The 20,563-nt window shown below is 44.0% G+C and overlaps 1 protein-coding gene across 1 annotated transcript in view; it reads left to right on the top strand.

Moving 5' to 3' along the window:
• DTWD2 (DTW domain containing 2) overlaps nt 1–20,563 on the top strand; it is a 330,650-nt gene that overhangs the window by 123,237 nt on the left and 186,850 nt on the right. The window lies entirely within an intron of this gene.

The following is a 20,563-nucleotide window of genomic DNA, read 5'->3' as shown; positions in this document are numbered from 1 at the left end:
AAATTTACGCTCTTTTTTGTTTATAGCGCAAAAAATAAAAACCGTAGAGGTGATCAAATACCACCAAAAGAAAGCTCTATTCGTGGGAAAAAAAAGGATATAAATTTTGTTTGGGAGCCATGTCGCACGATCTCGCAAATGTCAGTTAAATCGACGCAGTGCCGAATCGCAAAAAGTGCTCTGGTCTTTGGCCAGCCAAATGGTCTGGGGATTAAGTGGTTTAAACCCAAAAACAAACATTTATTATAGTGCAGCTTTCAAATACTAGATGTGGCGGTTGCATTCATTTTCTGTTTAGGCTTTTTTACCCTTTATTTTTCATCTGGTGATCTAGCTATTATGTCTGTTATTTTTCAGCTTCCATTAACAGACCAAGCTGTGAAGCAAAAGTGGAAGATTTTAGACAAAGGGGTTGATTTACTAAAGGCAAATCCACTCTGCACTACAAGTGCATTGGGAAGTGCAATCGCTGTAAATCTGATGGGTAGCTCTGTTGATTTTATCATCCAATCATGTACAAGCAAAAATTCTGTTTTTTATTTTCCTTGCATGTCTACCTCGGATCTACAGTGACTGAACTTCCAAGTGCACTTGTAGTGTAAAGTGAATTTGCCTATAGTAAATGAAGCCCAAAGTGTTTTCTGGAATTCATCTTTAATTTGTTAGTCAAGACCACCTAAATCTACTAGTCCATCTAAAGCCTCATACACACGATCGGACTTCCATCAGACTTTTCTGCAGATTTTTGTCCCAAGGGGCGTTGGCCGTGAACTTGGTATGCATGCACATAGCAGAACATTTTTAACCAACATTCACCAAATCACATGGTTTTTCATTTCTTTACTTGGGCAACTTCTTCTATTGTTGTCTGATGTTTAGCATTGGTTCTGAGCATGCATTTTTGTACTTTGGATTTTAGTCTGATGTACTTGTGTACACACGATTGGATGATCCCACCTAACACATTTGTTGTCGGAAAGTTTGAGAGCATGCACAGCAAACATTTGTCTGTGAAAATTCCGACAACAATTGTCCGATGGAGCATACAGGCGGTCGGATTGTCCGATAAAAGGCGTCCGTCGGACCGTTGTCGGAAAGTCCGATCGTGTGTGTGTGGGCCTTAACAGTATCCTTTCCCCAGATTGGATGGAGGAGTACTGCAGACACCCTTGGACACCAGCATTGTCAGAGTGGAGACATCTTAACCACTTAAGCCCCGGACCAATATGCTGGCTAAAGACCCAAGGGGTTTTTACAGTTCGGGACTGCGTCGCTTTAACAGACAATTGCGCGGTCGTGCGACGTGGCTCCCAAACAAAATTGGCGTCCTTTTTTCCCCACAAATAGAGCTTTCTTTTGGTGGTATTTGATCACCTCTGCGGTTTTTATTTTTTGCGCTATAAACAAAAATAGAGCGACAATTTTGAAAAGAATTCAATATTTTTTACTTTTTGCTATAATAAATATCCCCCAAAAACATATATAACATTTTTTTTTCCTCAGTTTAGACCGATGCGATTTTTTTTACCAAAAATAGGTAGAAGAATACGTAATAATCGTTTATCGGTTGGTTTGTGCAAAATTTATAGCGTTTACAAAATAGGGGATAGTTTTTTATTTTTTTTATTTTTTTTATTTTTTTTACTAGTAATGGCGGCGATCAGCGATTTTTTTCGTGACTGCGACATTATGGCGGACACTTCGGACAATTTTGACACATTTTTGGGACCATTGTCATTTTCACAGCAAAAAATGCATTTAAATTGCATTGTTTATTGTGAAAATGACAGTTGCAGTTTGGGAGTTAAACACAGGGGGCGCTGTAACATTTAGGGATCACTGTGTATGTATTTACTAGTGTAGGGGGGTGTGGCTGTAAGAATGACGTCATCGATCGAGTCTCCCCCATAAAGGGGATCACCCGATCGATGCGCCGCCACAGTGAAGCACGGGGAAGCCGTGTTTACAGGGAGCGATTGTGACGAAGCGGTTATGAACAAATTCGTTGCGCCGTCGTCCCGGATCGCTCCCCCAGCGGACCCGACCTCCGCATGTACCGGGGGGGGGGTCTCGATCGAACCCCCCACCCACGTCTAGCAGAGGACGTACAGGTACGTGATTGTGCCTGTCCGTGCCATTCTGCCGACGTAAATGTACATGAGGAGGTCGGGAAGTGGTTAAAACAGGAAGTGTGGTACTGGCCAGATCACCAAGTGAAGATAAAGGGGAAAAAAGCCTTAAAAAAGGAATGCAGCAATATTTATAATTCATATTTATATTTAAGGATTTGTAAGCGGCAATATATTACATTTTTGTTTCTGGATTTGAATACTGCTTTAACTTTTACATCTAAGAACCACCCTGCTTTATGTTTACATTAGAGGACTGACAGGCTGGCAAATTTCTGCTGAAATAAAGAAATAGGCAAAAAGCTAACAATTAAGTTTCTCTGTCGTGAACTAGGAAGATGAATTTCTCTTTTTTTGTTCATAGCGCAAAAAAATAAAGACCGCAGATGCGATCGAATACCACGAAAAGAAATCTCAATTATTAAAGCAACGCAGTGCCGTATCACAAAAAGTGCTCTGGTCAGGAAGGGGGTAAATCCTTCCGGGGCTGAAATGGTTAACCTCTTCAAAACCAAGCCGTTTTGGACATTTACATTTACATTTTGCACACATTTACAAGTCTGCATTGTTTGATAGACAATTACTTAGAATTAGAGGCCGACCGATATATCCGGCTGATTTTTGTGCAAATTCGGCCGATTACTGACTGCACTCCTCCCTTCCCCACACTCCACTGCCGCTCAGTGTGTGAAACTGATGTTTGTAACTAAATGCAGAGAGAGAGGCGCTGACAGAATTGAGAGGTGATGTCGGGGGTGGGCGGGACCCAGCAGCTGGTTAACACCAGCCAATGGGATGGGATCTGGGCGAGCAGCTATATGTGGCCCCGTCTTCTTTCTTAGGCAGCCCAATCATTGGCTGATGTTTAATAGCTGCAGGGCCTCATCCACCCCAGGTCCCGCTCATCCCCGACATCACTGCTGAATTTTGACAACTGGTCTCTCTGCATTCAGTTACATATAGTGTAATGTAAAAGTGACAAATCAGCTCAGTGTGAAACCTGCCATTGCCAGTCAGTGCCAACCAGTGCTACGTGCCAATCAGCGCCACCTGCACTGTGAGTTATTTTCATGCTGGAATACCTATCCATGACCATCTCACACAAGATTTGACGATATATAGCCCTATCTATCGTCCCTTTTGACACAGTGAAGTTGTCTTGTCCCCTTGGCAGAAAAACACTCCCAAAGCATAATATTTCCACCTCCATGTTTGACGGTGGGGATGATGTTCTTGGGGTCATAGGCAGTATTGGATTGATGCCACAGAGCTTGATTTTGGTCTTATCTGAGCACAACACTTTCACCAAATTCTCTTCTGAATCATTCAGATGTTCATTAGCAAACTGCAGACTTAACTGTACAAGTACTTCCTTGATCAGGGGGACCTTGCGGGCCCTGCAAGATTTCAGTTCTTCACGGCCTAGTGTGTAACCAATTGTTTTCTTGGTGACTATTGTCCCAGCTGCCTTGAGATTATTGATAAGATTCACCTGTGTAGTTCTGGCCTGATTCCTCCCCGTTCTCATGATCAATGAAACTCCATGAGGTGAAATGTTGCATGGAGCCCCAGACAGAGGGAGATGGACAGTTATTTTGTGTTTCTTCCATTTGCAGATATTTGCAGCAACTGTTGCCACCCTTTCATCAAGCTGCTTGGCCATTTTGGTTTTCTAGCCCTTTCCAGCCTTGTGTCTCCCTTTAAGGCCCCATACTCACGAGCAAACATGTCTGCTGAAACTGGCCCGCAGGCCAGTTTCAGCAGACATGTTTGGTCGTGTGTGGGCGCGAGCGGGCCGAATTCCAGCAAACATTTGCCCGCCGGGCCTTTTCCCAGCAGACAAATATTCCTGGACTTGTTTTAAAACAGCCCGCTGGAATTAAGCCCGCTCGGACATGTACGGTCGTCAGTACAGACCTACCGTACATGTCCAGGCGCCCGCCGTCCCTCGCATGCGTCGAATGACTTCGACGCATGCGTGGAAGCATTTTAAAGGCGGGCCGCGCACGTCGCCGCGTCATTGTCGCGGCGACACCGCGTCATCGACGCGGCGACACCGCGGACACGCCCCGCGTATTGTTTACGCGCGGACTTCTGTACGATGGTGTGTACAACCATCGTACAGAAGCCCTCTGGCAGACATGTATGGTGAAAACGGTCCGACGGACCGCTTTCACCATACATGTTTGTCCGTGTGTACCCGGCCTTAGAGAGTGCTTCTAATCTCAGCTTGTTACCTGTATAGAAAACAACTGGGAGCCAGAAATCTTGCTTTTTGATAGGGGATCAAATACTTATTTCACTCATTAAAATGCAAATCTATTTATTTGAAATTTGAATCTTTTTTTTCTGGATATTTTTGTTGTTATTCTGTCTCGCACTGTTAAAATAAACCTACTATTAAAATTATAGACTGATCATTTCTTTGTCAGTGGGCAAATGTACAAAATCAGCAGGGGATCAATTTTTTTTCTCTCACTGTATGTAGGTACTGCCCGGTGAAACCCTTCCCCCGCAATATACAAATAACTTTTCCAGGTTAGGCCTCCAGCTCTTGAACACTGTAGTGGTTAGCTGATGTGCCTGATCAGGAAATGACTGGGCAGATATCTGGGACTATCCCTTTCAGCACTTAGTATCTGCTTGTACCTATCGTCTTTCCCCATTACAAATTTCTTCATTGCATTTATTTTATGCCAGCCAAGATTGCAGGCATATAGCAATCCCATGCAGCAGAGTGCTGGTGATGCACTTTCTCCCCAGCAGGCTTTATTTACATTTTCTGGTAGTGCCCAGTAATCCAACAATTTTGGCAGGGGGTGACCCAAACCATTGGGGACATCACAACTCTTTTGGTCTAACTCTAAATTTCCAATTGTTTACTTCAGGTGTGTCCAAACTTTTTTCAAAGAGGGCCATATTTAAACATGCACAAGGGCCGACCATTTTGCCTGACATTCTTTGTACTATTAAAATTAAATGCAAATGAACTATTTTATGCAAAGTTTATTGCAAATGGCATACTTTTCATTTTGACACATGGGTGACAAATCTAAAGAGTGTTAAATCACTCTGCCTTTCATATCTGAAGGCCAGATGGGAAAAAAAATCCAGGAACCTTAAATATATGTCAGGAACATTGTAAAGTACATATTATTGGTAATAAAGGTTGTCTGTCAACTTTTAAGATAAAAAAATTAGAACAGGAACATAACTCCAAGTATGCATGTTGTGTCCAAGTATATTTATAAATGATTAGACCAACTGACATTTAACTGAGATTTTACAATTTATTCTCAATCTCAATCTCAATTGAAAAAAAAACTTGCCTGCACACTGCTTTGTGTGGTGAAGCGTCCAAGGATAAGCTTGGGTGTGTTATTTGGATATATATATAATAATATTTTGTGGCCCGAACGAATCCTAGAGCGCCGCTCAGGACGAAGGATGAGCTTGGGCGTGTTCACAACACCATGTGCCCGAGCCCATCAGGGAAGCTGACAGTGCGCAGGCACTGAGACATTTCCAATCTCTGCAGTTGCGAAACGTGCCTCAGTGCCTGCGGTTAGCGCTGTCAGCTTCCATGGTGGGCTCGGGCAAGTGGAGTTGTGAACAAGTCCAAGCTCATCTTTAGTCCTGAGTAGAGGTCGACCGATATATTTTTTTTAACTAATCGGCATTCGCCGATTTGTGCTGTAAAAAAAAGCCAATTAAACTTCAGCAGTGCGACTTCCAAAAAGCTTCTGTAATAGAAGTCAATGCAAGTTGCCTGAGAAGTTTCCAGTGGAAGCGACTTCTCCCTCCTGGGCAGCCTGCCAAGTCGGAGAAAAGAATACAATGTTGCTACTTATAAATGAACTGAACTCCGTGTGTAGGAGTTCTCAGTTTAACCATTTAGGTGTCCATTTATGAAGCAGTGAACAGCGGTGATCACACGGATCACCACTGATCACAGCCCATAAACAGTTTATGAAACAGAGATAATCGGGGGAGAAGTGTTTGAATTTGTTCTCCCGCCGATTATCTCCACACACAGAGAATCCTCATAGACTGACGCAGTAACGGCCAGTTTATGAAGCTGTGATCTGAGAGCTTCACTGGTGAGCTGTTCAGAATGAGGCAATTAAGGCCTCTATAATTAATCCAGAGGTTTACTACTGATTGCTGCATCCTGAGGCTTTCTGAGTGAAGGAGAGCAGTGAGCGAAGATACTTCTGAAGAGGTGAGGTGCTGTTGATTTTTCTGTGTGATAAAAATCAAAAAGGGACTATTGTTTTCTGCTGTAGGCTGTGCCAGACTCCATAGATAGGTTCCTGTGTGGTGAAGGTAGACGCCCCAAGTGGCCAGGGTTTATTTTATGTTTGATTTTGTTTATACTGTTTGGATGCTTGCACTTGTTTCCAGCAAGATGGAAGAATAAACCAAAATCTTTGCTTTCAAAGGGTGAAGCGATCTTCTCCGCTTCATAAACAGGCACACAGAGGAGAAAAATAAATTACGTCCAGCCCCATTCACGGACGACTTACGCAAACGACGTAAAATTTCAAAATTTTGACGCGGGAACGACGGCCATACTTAACATTTGCTACGCCACCTAGGGGGCAGCTTTATCTTTACGCCGGCATACCTCTTACAGAAACGGCGTATCTTTACTGCGACGGGCAAGCGTACGTTCGTGAATCGGCATATCTACTCATTTGCATATTCTACGCCGAACTCAATGGAAGCGCCACCTAGCGGCCAGCGGAAATATTGCACCCTAAGATACGACAGCGCAGGTCGTCGTATCTTAGGTAGGTTTAAGTGCATCTCAGTTTGAGCATACACTTAAACATAGGACGGGCTTGGATTCCGAGTTACGTCGGTGTATCTACTGATACGCCGGCGTAACTTTGTGAATCTGGCCCTAAATTTTTTTTGACACTTGTTGCTTACAAGTAAAAATCCTGTATTTTCTGCTAGAAAATCACTTGGAACCCCCAAACATTATATATTTTTTATTAGCAGAGACCCTAGGAAATAAAATAGCGATTGCTGCAATATTTTATGTCACACGGTATTTGCGCAGCTGTCTTTCAAACGCAATTTTTTTGGAAAAAATATGCTTTAACGAAAAAAAAAAAACACTAGATAGTAAAGTTAGTCCATATTTTTTTTTCTGACAAAAGTTTTGATTACCCGTTTTTGTGTACCCGTTTTTGTGTATTAGAATATATATATATATATATATATATATATATATATATATATATATATATATATATATATATATATATATATATATATATATATATATATATATATATATAAAAATTATCTATCTATCTAATATTTTTTAATTGTTTGAATTATACATACAAGTGCACTGATTGGAGGCTTGTTGTGTTTAAATTTAAGACATTTTCTGTATTACTTAGGCCCCTTTCAGACCGGGGCGGGAGCCGCGGTGGCGGTATAACGCTGCTAAAAATAGCGGCGCTATACCACCGGGATTGCCGCGGGAATCAGCCGCTAGCGGTGCGGTATTGACCCCCGCTTGCGGCCGATAAAGGGTTAATACTGCCCGCAATGTGCCTCTATAGAGGAGCATTGCGGGCGGTATTGCCGCGGTTTCCCATTGTTTTCAATGGGAAGGAGCGGTATACATTCCGCTCCTCTCACTGCTTCAAAGATGCTGCTGACAGGAGATTTTTTTGTCTCCCGCCAGCGCATCGCCTCAGTGTGAAAGCCCTCTGGCTTTCACATGGAGTCTGCAGTGAAGGAGTTTTTCAGGTGGGATAGCAGCGCTATTTTTAGTGAAGTACCGCCTGAAAAACTCCTCGATGTGAAAGGGGTCTTAGCAGAGTAATAATGGAACTTCTGCTTTTCCGAATCCCCCCCCCTCCGGTGTCACATTTGGTACCTTTCAGGGTGGAGGGGGAGCAGATGCCTGCGTAATCCCAGGTATTTGCTCCCTCTTCCAGGCATAGATCACTGCGGTGACTGTGGTGATCTACACCACATCTGGTGCCTATTCCGCCCCCAGCTTTTTTCTGGGAGACGCACAGGTCCCAGAAGACAGCAGGGACCAGTGGGATCGCGCAGCGCGACTTGCGCATGCACAGTAGGGAACCAGGAATTGAAGCCGCAAGGCTTCACTTCCTGATTCCCTTACCGAAGATGGTGGCGACAGCACCCGAGGGAGAGACCGGCTTTGGGTGCCAGCATTGCGGGCACCCAGGACAGGTAAGTGTCCATATATTAAAAGTCAACAGCTGCAGTATTTGTAGCTGCTGATTTTTATTTTCCGCAGAACTCTGCTGCTTTCACATTGAACCGTCATTCTAGCGGCGCTATTTGGCTGCTAGCGGGGTTCTTATATCCCAGCTAGCGGCCGATGAAGGGGTTAAATGCTCCCATGTAGCGCCACTGCAGAAGCGTTTTGCAGGCGCTTCGGCGCCATTCATCTCAATGGGCAGGAGTGGTGAAGGAGTGGTATACACCACTCCAAAGATGCTGCTTGCAGGACTTTTTTTTTAACGTCCTGCCAGCGCCACCGCCTCAGTGTGAAAGCACTCGGGCTTTTACACTGAGACTGCAGGGAAGCAGTTTTACAGGCGCTATTTTTTGCAGAAAGGCGCCTGAAAAACGCCCCAGTGTGAAAGGGGTCTAACTGTTAGATTTTATGAGATGAAGGGGCGGGGGAATCGGCCTAACATATCGGCCCCAAAAAATCGGCATCATATATCGGCCGCCGCGATTTCTAAATATCGGCATCGGCCAGAGAAAAACCCATATCGGACGACCTCTAGTCCTGGGCGGCGCTCTGGTGTTTATTGGGGGCCACAAAAGATATTTATATCCAAATTACCAGTGGGGCCGTATTGAAACGAAACACGAGCCGCAATTGGCCTGCGGGCTGGACTTTGGACATGTCCGGTTTACTTGGTTTAGTGGAAGGGTTGGCTGCAACACTGGCTCATCAAACTGTGTTAAATATTTTACTGATTTACAACTGTAAAGTAATATTATTCCACTGTAGCAAACCTGCCCCTCCCTCACTACATTAAAAAAAAAAAAAAAAAAAAATCTGCTTTACAAACTGCTTGTAGACAAACAAACCAAAACCAAAATTGACAAAATCCTTGTTGCTTCCAGTTTCTGACCTCAAAGAGGGGGAGGAACAACAGAAGTTCCTTTAATTCTGCACGGTGCATCCGATGCAACAGGCCCCCTCTTCTACCACCTGTAAAAGTGGCTTGGCAGCTGTATCTGATCACTTTTTCTTTGTAGGAAATCATAGGCAGAAGAAAATGACCAGGATCTGACCCGGACAAGGACGTATTTAAATGAAGAGGAAATAAAACTAGTCATGACAAAAAAACGATCATGCCTCGTACACACAACGGGTTTTCCCATCGGGAAAACTGCCATGAGAGATTTTGACCGGGAAAACCGGCCATGTGTATGCTCCATCGGAGTTTTCCCGACAGAAAAACTGCCGGAAATCACCTGTCTGTTTTCGTTAGTCATGACGTGGTGCACGTGACGCACGCACGCCGAGGGGAGCAGCAGCTCGCGCCACGGATCGGACCCTACGACGGGGGATGGAGGAAGCCGAAGGACTCGAGGGTGCATCGGCGGCGGCAGGAACGGAGCAGAGCGGGAGACTGCGGGGCTGCTAGACCGCCGATCGCTCCCTCCGCGAGGCCGCTCTCCCCCTCCGTTTTAGCCGAGGCCCCCCCTCTCTCCCTCACTCTCCCCACCGCTCTCTGAAGGAGGAGTTGTACCGAGCGGTACTGACGGCGGTGAACAGGTGCTGTTGTCTGCAGAGTCGTATGGTGGGTGCTTATGGCTCTCAGCCCCCCGTGGATCACGGCTCCTCATCAGCTCTTATCGAGCCCAGAAAAACATTGAGGTAATATTTATGCAAACCTTCTTCTTTTTTTCCTATGGAAGTACATCTACAGGATAATTAATCCAGGTGGACAATCGGAAATCGCAGGTAATGGTTAGAACCTTATGTTGTCAGCGTTTGCCACTTAGTTTGTTTTTCTCTCCTCCCTACTCTGTTATTGAAAAGACAATGTAGCAATTTACCCACAGACACCTCAGAGCTGTTTCAGTAAAGAGCAAAGAGTGAACTCACTTGTGGTATCTGGCAAAATGTGTTAAACAGCAGAGGGGTACCAGGAGTGAATGTGGCTTACACAAGCTCTATTTGTCTCTCCTCATACATATTAACACAGGACTCCATGCCTCTATGGGTTGAGAGCCTTACAGACGGCTGACATTCACGCTGGTAGACAAGCATAAAAGCACCAGCCATCTCATAGCACTGTACCTGCCTCCACCAATTAAATTTAAAGCCTGGAAGGGACATGTTTCGCAGCACTGTCTGAAATTTCAGGGGTTGACAAGTAATATTCCCTATATCGCCAGGTCATCTGGAGGCGAACTCAGTGCTGGACGGTGTTTGACTCTCCTGCCCAAGATGCCCAATCGTCTCAGGCCCACAAGCTCTTAGGCAGCATACACTACGGCCCAGGGCGAAGGGTGCTAGATGTCTGAGAGACCCCAGATCTTGCATCTATAAAAACGTCTGCTAAGTACGGGAGGGTTGAGAGGAAGTTATCGACGGCCATCGTATGGCATGCCCCACTACACACTAGGCGCTGACTAAATTATAAAGCAAAGAAAAAAGAAAAGGGAAAAAAGAAGGGGGGTGCAAATGCAACCCATACCATAGGATTGTCGCTGCGCAAAAACCGCAAGGCATCCCGCAGCGGAAAATCCCCAAAATAATTTCAAATCCAAATAGGGAGTGCACAGCCTTTATTACCAAGGACGTGCAACCCTCCCTTTCAAAAACCCGTCTCAGCGCAAGTGGGAGAATCCTCGGTTTATACCTTGTCTCTTTTAATTAATGGTAACACCCGGTGTCAAATACTCACCAAGATTTAATTAATACCCCCAAAATTTTGCAAAATTGCTCCCTTGGGAGTTATAAAAACTATCTTAAAAAAAAAAAAAAAAAAAAAAAGGGGGAAGGGGGAGAAGCTCCTCATCTTTCGATCAAACTGGGGAAACGCATCAGAGCGATAAAGAAAAATATAACATGAATAGATCAACTAGGGGGGCGGCCCCGAAAATACCTAAAGATACCTCCACTACCAGTACGATCAGACACTATATGACGTCGGAAGGAAGTTCTAAGAGTCCAGGACTGATAAAAAAAACGGAAAAAACTGGGACAAATAAAAAGGGAGTAGGGGGGGCAGAAACCCCAAGCGCGGATACCTCAACAGAACTTGATCAGGCAGCCAGCCAAATAGAAGACTCTAGCTTGGACTCTCACATTCCCACAAAGGGGGAAATGGATGCTATGTTAAGGAGGTTGGAGAATGTAATAAGAGAGGAAATCAGCACCCTAAGAACGGATTTATTCCATACGTTAGAACGGGTAGAGGAAGCAGAGAAAAAAATAGAAAAGCAGGATCTTGAACTAAAAGAATTAAAAATCCAACATTTGAACATGAAACAAAACCAGAGGTTACTGCAATACCGCCTAGAAGACCACGAGAACCGTAACAGAAGGCAAAACCTTAGGATACGATCGGTTAAGGAGGAGAGGGGCGAAGACCTGAGGAAAATTCTTAACGATTTGTTCCTCCCCCTCCTAAACAATGGTTCGGAAGGCCCCCTCAAAATAGAAAGGGTACATCGAGTTGGAAAGACAAGGGAGGGAGGAGGAAACTGGCACAGGGACATAATTGCCAGGTTCAGACACTTCGAAGATAAAGAGGAAATCTGGCAAAAACTGAGAAGAAAGCCTCCCTTATCCTATGACGGGACTGAGATCCAGATCTTCACGGACTTGGCCTGGGAAACCCTGTCCAGAAGAAGGCACTTAAAACCCTTATTGGAACAAATGCGGAAATTTAATATAAATTACCAATGGGGCTTCCCGGCTTGCTTGATAGGGTTTAGAGAGGGTATATCAGCCAAATTAACATTCCCTGAGGAATTGGTAGGGTTCTGCCGTAAACTGGATATACCGTTGATTGAGTTACCTGAATGGGTCGAATTGGGATGGGTTGATTAGGGACCAGAAAATAGCGGCACCCCGGGGTGGCCCTGTGAGATTGGCATAGAGGGGGGGAGAGGGGGAGGGGACGGAGGGTGGGTGATCGGAGAGGGGAACAAGTAGGGAGGATCCGTTCCCCCACACATATAAGATCGATCTCCCGGGAAATTCCAGGAGACAATGTTTGGGAGGGGCGCTGAGTGCTACACCTCATCCAAAAGAACCGACGGGTAGGGGATACAGTGGATCCCCACGGTTCAGAGGCGATGCATGGGCCTAGGCAAGGGGGGGGGAGGGGGGGATCGAGGGGTGGTTTTGGAAGGGGAGAGAATATTCTCCCCCTTCAAAATAGGGAGGGAACAGGGAAAATGGCTCCCAGGGGATCTCATAGAAAGTCCAGCAAGCTCACGGAACGATCCAGTAATAGGAAATGACTGAAGTTAAATTTTTATCCTACAATGTAAAGGGTTTAAATTCAGCTGTCAAAAGACTAAAAGTCTTGGCTGAGCTGGAGCACCTCAGAGCGGATGTGGTATTTATCCAAGAATCTCACTTGACCATTGACGCAAACATTAAATTATACTCCCCGGTGTACCCCGTTTGGTTTTATGGAGACTCCATCTCCAAACGAGCAAGGGGTGTGGCTATCGGGTTTACAAGAGGCTTTGGATTTACGCTTGAGGCGAGGCTGACGGACCCCGAAGGGAGATTTTTATTTCTCAAAATAAAGTTCGAAAATGTAATCTATACTCTAGCAAATATATATGCACCAAACGTACACCCAACCCAATACTTAGGTAAAATTTTGGGAAAACTGAATAACTTTGCGGAGGGATATATAATACTGATGGGGGATTTAAACTTTGTATTTAATCCGACAGAAGATAGTACGTTCCGTGGGAAGGTGACAAAAAACGAGCATTTGCAGAGAATCAAACATAAGCTACACGAACGCCAATTAGTGGACGTCTGGCGGATTTTTCATCCAAAAGAACATGACTACACATTTTTCTCCCCTCCCCACGGAACGTACTCTAGAATAGACTACATCCTGGCAGATCATGGGCTGCTAGACTCTATCACAGAGACTGAAATTGGAATCATGACGGTGTCAGACCATGCTCCCATAACAATGAAAATTATATTATCTACACAAAAGAGGCAGCGGCCGGTGTGGCGCCTAGATGATAGCCTGATCCGAGATGAAGGAGGGGTTAGAAGAGTGGAGGCCGAACTAAAACAATTTTTTCATATCAACGATACAGCGGGGATTTCCAGCGCAACCCTTTGGGAGACGCACAAAGCGTATATTAGAGGAATTTTAATTGCCGAGGCCGCTAAAAAAAAAAAAGAAAGGAAAAACAAAGCCAACTCCCTGAGGATAGAGATAGAGACCCTAGAAAGTAAACACAAAGAGCAAAGATTAAAAGAGACCTACCTTAATCTAACCCTGAAAAGAGATGCACTTAAGGAAATCATGGAACAGGAAGCAAGGTACAAACTAAACTGCATCTCCAAGGAGAGGTACTTATGGGGTAATAAACCAAGTAAGCTGTTAGCCAAAATGGCTCAAAAAAAGAAAACTAGGAACTACATTGAAAAAATTAAGGGGAAAAATGGGAACTTGGCTTACGCAACTCCCGAAATCGCAGACAGTTTCAAAAACTATTACGAGGAATTATACACAATAAAACATCCAGGTCTGCAGGAAGGGGAAAGGGAAGAAGAGACTAGAGACTTTCTTGCAAAGGCAGGACTCCCTAGATTAGAGGAGATGGAGAGTTTGGATATGGATCACCCCATAACCGAGGCAGAAATTAAAATAGCACTAAATACCTCCACGGGCGGAAAAAGCCGGGGTCCGGACGGGTTCTCAACCATGTATTATAAGAGATTTAGCAATATATTGATTCCAAGGATGTGCAAATATTTTAATGGACTAGGCTCCGAATTCGAAGCCAGCAGTGAAGCAACAGCGGCCGTGATCACGCTAATATTGAAAGAAGGGAAGGACAGCACTCTCTGTTCGGGATACAGACCTATTTCGCTGTTAAATACAGACATTAAGCTGTTTGCCAAAATCCTTGCAGGTCGCTTGAAGGGGGTTATGCACTCTTTGGTGCACCCCGATCAGGTAGGATTTGTACCCAACAGAGAGGGCAAAGATAATAGCCTAAGGGCAATTCTCCTGCTTCAGTCCATTAGGCAGAATAAATCCCCCGGTCTATTCCTGTCAGTTGACGCTGAGAAAGCTTTTGACAGGGTAGACTGGGGGCTTATGATGAAGACCCTCACTATCATGGGAATAGGGAATAGGATGTCCCGTTGGATTAAAACACTGTACCTCCATCCTACCGCAAAAATTAAAATAAACGGAACGTTATCGGAACCATTCGAAATGAAAAATGGAACAAGGCAGGGGTGCCCCCTATCACCCCTTCTCTTCATACTATCTTTGGAGCCACTATTGGCTACTATCCGTAAGGATCCCGATATCAACGGAGTAGGAGTAGACGGGGAGGAACATAAATTATCGGCCTTCGCCGATGATATTTTATTTTATGTAACCAACCCGATCAAATCCATCTCAAAGCTCTCCAAAGTAATGAAACAATACGGGAATATTTCTAACTTTAAAATAAATATAAATAAATCAGAAATTTTGAATATAAATTTAAATAAAAGAGAGGTAGGATTAGTAAAAGAAGTCTGCGCCTTTCCCTGGACTAAAGAACTAAAGTACCTAGGTATTAAACTAGCCAATACAGTACAGAAGATGTATAAAATAAACTATGTTCCCTTACTAAATGAAATCAAGAACGAATTAAAAAACACGGTAAATAAACCTATATCTTGGATCGGACGTATAAATATGCTGAAGATGGTCGTAGTCCCAAAAATTCTTTATAAATTTTTACTGGTACCAATCGCCCTTCCACAGCAATTTCTGAGCATTCTGAATACCTTGCTACTAAACTATGTATGGAAAAACAAGAAGCATAGAATTTCGCTCTCCACATTAAAACAGGGAAAGCTGCATGGTGGGTTGGGTGTTCCGGACATCAAAAGTTACTATAAAGCGGCGGTCCTATCGCGGGCGGTTGAATGGGCCCGGGACAGGCCAGATAAAAGATGGGTGCAAATTGAGAAGGCGTTAACTAGCAAACACTTGAATAATATTATATGGATCCCTACACAACACAGAGCACTAGATCACAAAACACATGAAATAACAAGACACACATTAAGATTATGGGATAGAACTCAGGCACAACTAGAGGGGAAATTTAATTCCCCACTAATGAATTTAAAAGAAAATCCTTATTTTGCACCTGGGGAAAACAAAATTGGAGGGAATTGGATTAGGAAAGACACAGTGCACTTAGGAGATATTATTAATGACGGAGAGATAATGACCTACGGAGATTTGAAGTCCAAAACGGACTACTGGAATCTCGATAGGTGGCATTATTCTCAGCTGCATCACTTCGTGTGGCACCTCCCCCGCCCATTACGGACGGAGGCGGAGCTCACCCCACTTGAGAGGATCTGCAAATCCAAGAATTCAAAGGGCACGATCACTAAACTCTACGGGATATTGGTCAAGATAGGGTCTCGGGGAGAAACACCCTTCATAGACAAATGGGAAAGAGAGTTAGGTATCACGAGAGGGACAAACACTTTTCAGAGGATTATTCAATTAACTCACTCATCTGCTATAGATGTCCGCACAGCCGAAGCAAATTACAAGTGCCTTTCAGGATGGTATATCACCCCTGATAAAGCTAATAAATTTAAAGCAAGCCAGCCAGCTGAGTGCTGGCGGGGATGCTCTGAAATAGGCACGATGGCCCACTTATGGTGGCTATGCCCAAAAATTCAAAGCTATTGGGACAAAATATTGACCCAAATAAAGGTTATAACGGGGGAGGAGATAAAGAAAGACCCCTGGGTCGTGCTCTTCCACGGCAGTCTTCAAGGGGTAAAAAAATACAAGCAGTCTTTACTACCCCATCTCTTAAACGCAGCGAAGAGACTCAAAAAGTGGCAGGAGAAGGAAAGCCCCCATGTCTGGAACTGGATAGACGAAGTAGAGGAAACGTACAGGTTAGAAGAACTAAGGGACAGTCACCTGGAAAGAAATGGGGAATATAGGGAGAAATGGGCAAAATGGAAGGATTACAAAAAAACATGGAGCTACGCTGAAAGAGTTAGGGTTTGTTAGGAACGGGAAAGGTGTAAGTGGGTATCAACCCACATGCACCTCCCGCTCGCCCTTCTATCGACTACTTTCAGAGGGATATACAAAAATAGTTCCCTTTGCTGAACTTTTCTGGAGATATGTTAGAAGAGAATAGGATGAGATCCCTGGGAGCCATGGGGGGTGGGGAGGGCGTAAATAATTGCAAAAATTATTTTTCTGTCAAATATTATTGGGTTCCGACCAACAGGGCGTTGGGTTAATGCCTTTTTGATCTATTGGTTGGCCGACTAAGAATCCGTAATACTTAAAAAAAAAAAAAAAAAAAATTGCAGAATAAATACCACATATGATGCAAACCACAACTTGAGACGTAAGAAGCATCAAATCATGAGCTGGTCTCTAGAATTTGGTAAATGAAAGCTGAGGTGGTAAAAAAAAAAAAAAAAAGAAAAACTGCCGGAAAAAAAGAGAACCAGCTCTCTTTCCCACCGGGATTCCCGGCGGTCTTTTTCCCGGCAGTTTTCCTATGTGAAAAACTGGAGCATACACACGGCCGGGATTCCCGACCAAAGCTCCACCGCAGTTTTCCTGTCTGGAAAACTTCTTGCGTGTAGGGGGAAAAACTTACGAGCAGGTTTCTTTGTTTTCCCCTCGAGATTCCCGGTGGACTTTTTACCGCCGGGAATCCCGTACGTGTGTACTAGGCTTTATACTGCCAGCAGGACCGGCTTAGGTTTTTACTCAAGTGTTGGGAGCCAAGGAACCTTGAGCACTGTATTATGCATATACCAATTTCATCTTGCAAAGTTGAGTTTTAGTGCCATATCTTCCATCTGAACATCATAGTTTTTGGCCAGTAGTTCATTAAATATCAATGGAAACATGCAGGCAATTTTGTCCGTCTGCATTTAACTCTTGCAGACATTTTAAAAAGGTTATTTATAACAGATTTGTAAAGTCCAGTTTCAAGGCTCCACCTGGGTGTTTAAACGGGACCAGCAACCAGCAGCAGAGGAGGACACAGAGGGCAGCACTTGTGTGAATAGTGCTTTAACTTTATGCTGTACTATGGTTAGCCTTTTATGGTTTGGAAATGTGTCTATTGTGTAAAAAGCATCTTCATAGGCTTTGATTGGCTCAAATTATTGATTTAATTCCTTGGTATTAAATTGTCTGTAGTAAATAGTGTTTGCAATTATGCTGGTGTTAATGTATTCTTTCTGTTGAGATAGCAATTTTTTTTCAGATAGCTGCATGCCACGGGATATTAATTAGGAAGAAAGAAGCTGTTACATTATTTCACTTTTGGGAGGAAACTATGTCAAGAAAGTTATTTTGGCTTGACAACCGCCGGAAAATTATAGCTAAAACACAACTATGCCTTGTATTTAAATAAACATTTTACATTTTACAAGCTGCTTTATTGTTTAACTGTCTGCCAAGTGTGTACTTGTTAAAGGTTTGTTTACTTGCATAATAATTAATCATGTACAAGTTTTTGCAGATTTTCAAGAGTGATAATGACATATAAGTTTAAAGTGAAAATATTCTATAAAAGTGAAACTAAACTGAGCCCAACCAAACAATAAATTGAGTCCAAACAAACCCATTCATGACCAGAACTCATTGAAATATAGATGACACAAGACCCAGATTTATCAGCGTCCATATGTGTTGTGTAGCCTTCTTTTGGGAGGAGGGCCCTCCCCAGATAGGGTATCACGCTAAACCTGTAGGCAAATAAGAGAACCAGAACCTGCACTAAGTGCCTCCACCCAAGACAGGGCCTCTGTGGACAAAAGATTCCCATCCTTGGAATCCTTATGCTAAACAAAGTAATTGGGAGCAGAGGAACTACTGCATCTATCATATAACATTAACCATAAGTACAGAGTTGACAACCGGGCCTATTTTGCCACTTTTCTCATTCATGTAAAAATCACAATTTTTCCCTAGAAAATTAATCAAAACCCCAAACATTATATATATATTTTTTTAGCAGACACCCTAGGGCAGTGGTCGTTAACCCCCTGGCCGTGGCCCACTACCGGGCTGTGGCGCCTCTACAGCCGGGCCGCAGCAGGCAGCATGACATTTTAAGGCGGCAGGTGAGAGCCCGGTGGATCTGACAGGTGGGCTGCGGGCGGATGAGAGAAGCGCGCTGCGAGCAGAGATGACATCTCCCCCCCCCCACCTAACGTCACTGCTCTTTCTCTACAGCGTGCGTAATGTCGTAGCTGCGGCGGGGAGCAGAGAGATGACATCAGCGCTCCAACGCCCTCACTCACAGCATGTTGAATGTCGGAGGTGCGGTGAGGAGCAGAGAGGTTACATTTCTCACCGCCCGCCCTGCATCTCTGTTCTCCCTCACTCAAAGACTACTGAACCAGTGCCACAAATGCAGTGACAATCCACACCTTGTGACACTGGCAGGTGATGTGGCAAGTCGCATTCCTTATCTGGTGACACTGGCAGGTGATGTGGAAAGTGGCATTCCTTATCTGGTGGCAGGCAGTGGACGTGGCAAGTGACATTTCTCATCTGGTGGCAGGCAACATGGCAAGTGACACGCTCATGGCTCCCACTGATTCTGCATTATGGTGAGTTGAACTATTTCATTTATATTACAATTTACTATAAGAAATAATGCGCTTCAATCATTCTGACACCATACCAACCATGGTGCTGTGATGATTGAAGCGCCAACAGCAGAACACCAGCTATTGCCCCAATAAATTGCCCGCAAAAAAAACGCTTACCCCCCGCAAATGCGTACATCCCCCCCCCTCGCTGGGCCTTGGCACAATTTTTTTCCATGCAGCCGGTCCCCGGTGCCAAAAAGGTTGGGGACCATTGCCCTCGCACGGTATTTGCGCAATAATTTTTGAAAATGCCTTTTTTTTGGGGAAAAAAAAAAAAACGGTTTCATGGATTTAAAAATAACAAAACAGTAAAGTTAGCCCAATTTTTTTGTATAATGTGAAATATGATGTTACGCCGAGTAAATAGATACCTAACATGTCACACTTTAATATTGCACGCACTCATGGAATGGCGCCAAACTTCGGTACTTAAAAATCTTCATAAGCGATGCTTTAAATTTTTTTACAGGTTACTATTTTCGAGTTAGAGGAGGTCTAGTGCTATAATTGTTGCACACGCTCTAACGCACGCGACGATACCTCACATGTGGGGTTTGAAAGGGTGTTTACATATGTGGGGTTCACTTTTAAGCGCAAGCTACCGGGGACAGGGGCGTTTAAGTAAAATAATTTTTTTTTTTTTTTTTTTTTTTTTTTTTTTTTTTTTTCACTTTATTTTACATATTTATTTATTTTTGATCACTTTTATTTCCTATTACAAGGAATGTAAACATCCCTTGTAATAGGAATCACTGTGACAGGTCCTCTTTATGGAGAGATGTGGGGTCAATAAGACCCCACATCTCTCCTTCAGGCTTACAAGCATTGGATCGGTGAAAAAAATTCACCGATCTAATGCCGACAGCCGCGATTGCGGCTTTGTTTATTTCCGGGTACCGGGCGTGACATCATAACTTCGCGCCCGGACCTCCGACGGTCATAGAGATGACTGGTGACCATCTAGTCACCAGTCATCTCTATGCTTTCCCAGCAATCGCCGGCCGATTCGCTCTCCGGGCCCCTGATGGCATGGGAGAGCCTGGAGAAGCAGCGGATGGCGGCGGGAGGGGGGGATGTCCCCTCCCGCCGCCTATAAGAATGATCATTTGGTGGAACTGCCACTTTGATCGTTCTTATCGTGCACAGAATCGGCGGCTGAAGACAGATATCACCGCACAAAGCTGAGGACGCCCATAGAGTCCTCGGTCGTCAAGAGGTTAAGTAGGAAAAGATTAAATAATAACAAGCTTTAAATAAGAAAAGATTAATAATAATAGTACATACATCCAATGTACAATATCAGAAAAGGGTCCAACAAGAGCCCTGGTGGAATTGTGCACTTATACTCTGGTATATAATTAATAAAGATACATCCAGCTGCAGCAAAGTTAATTTGTAGGGGGTCCTTAAGGATAATCGTGATGCAGCTTCCATATTTGTGTTCGAGGCCTGAAACAAGATCAGCGGTGATGGGGAGATCCATCAATTTTTTTTCCAACCAGCCTGAAACTCAGATTCTAAA

Source organism: Rana temporaria, chromosome 1 (assembly GCF_905171775.1).
Source record: "Rana temporaria chromosome 1, aRanTem1.1, whole genome shotgun sequence".
NCBI lineage: Eukaryota > Metazoa > Chordata > Amphibia > Anura > Ranidae > Rana > Rana temporaria.
The sequence above is the reverse complement of the archived record's forward strand: the minus strand, read 5'-3'. Positions and strand labels throughout refer to the sequence as shown.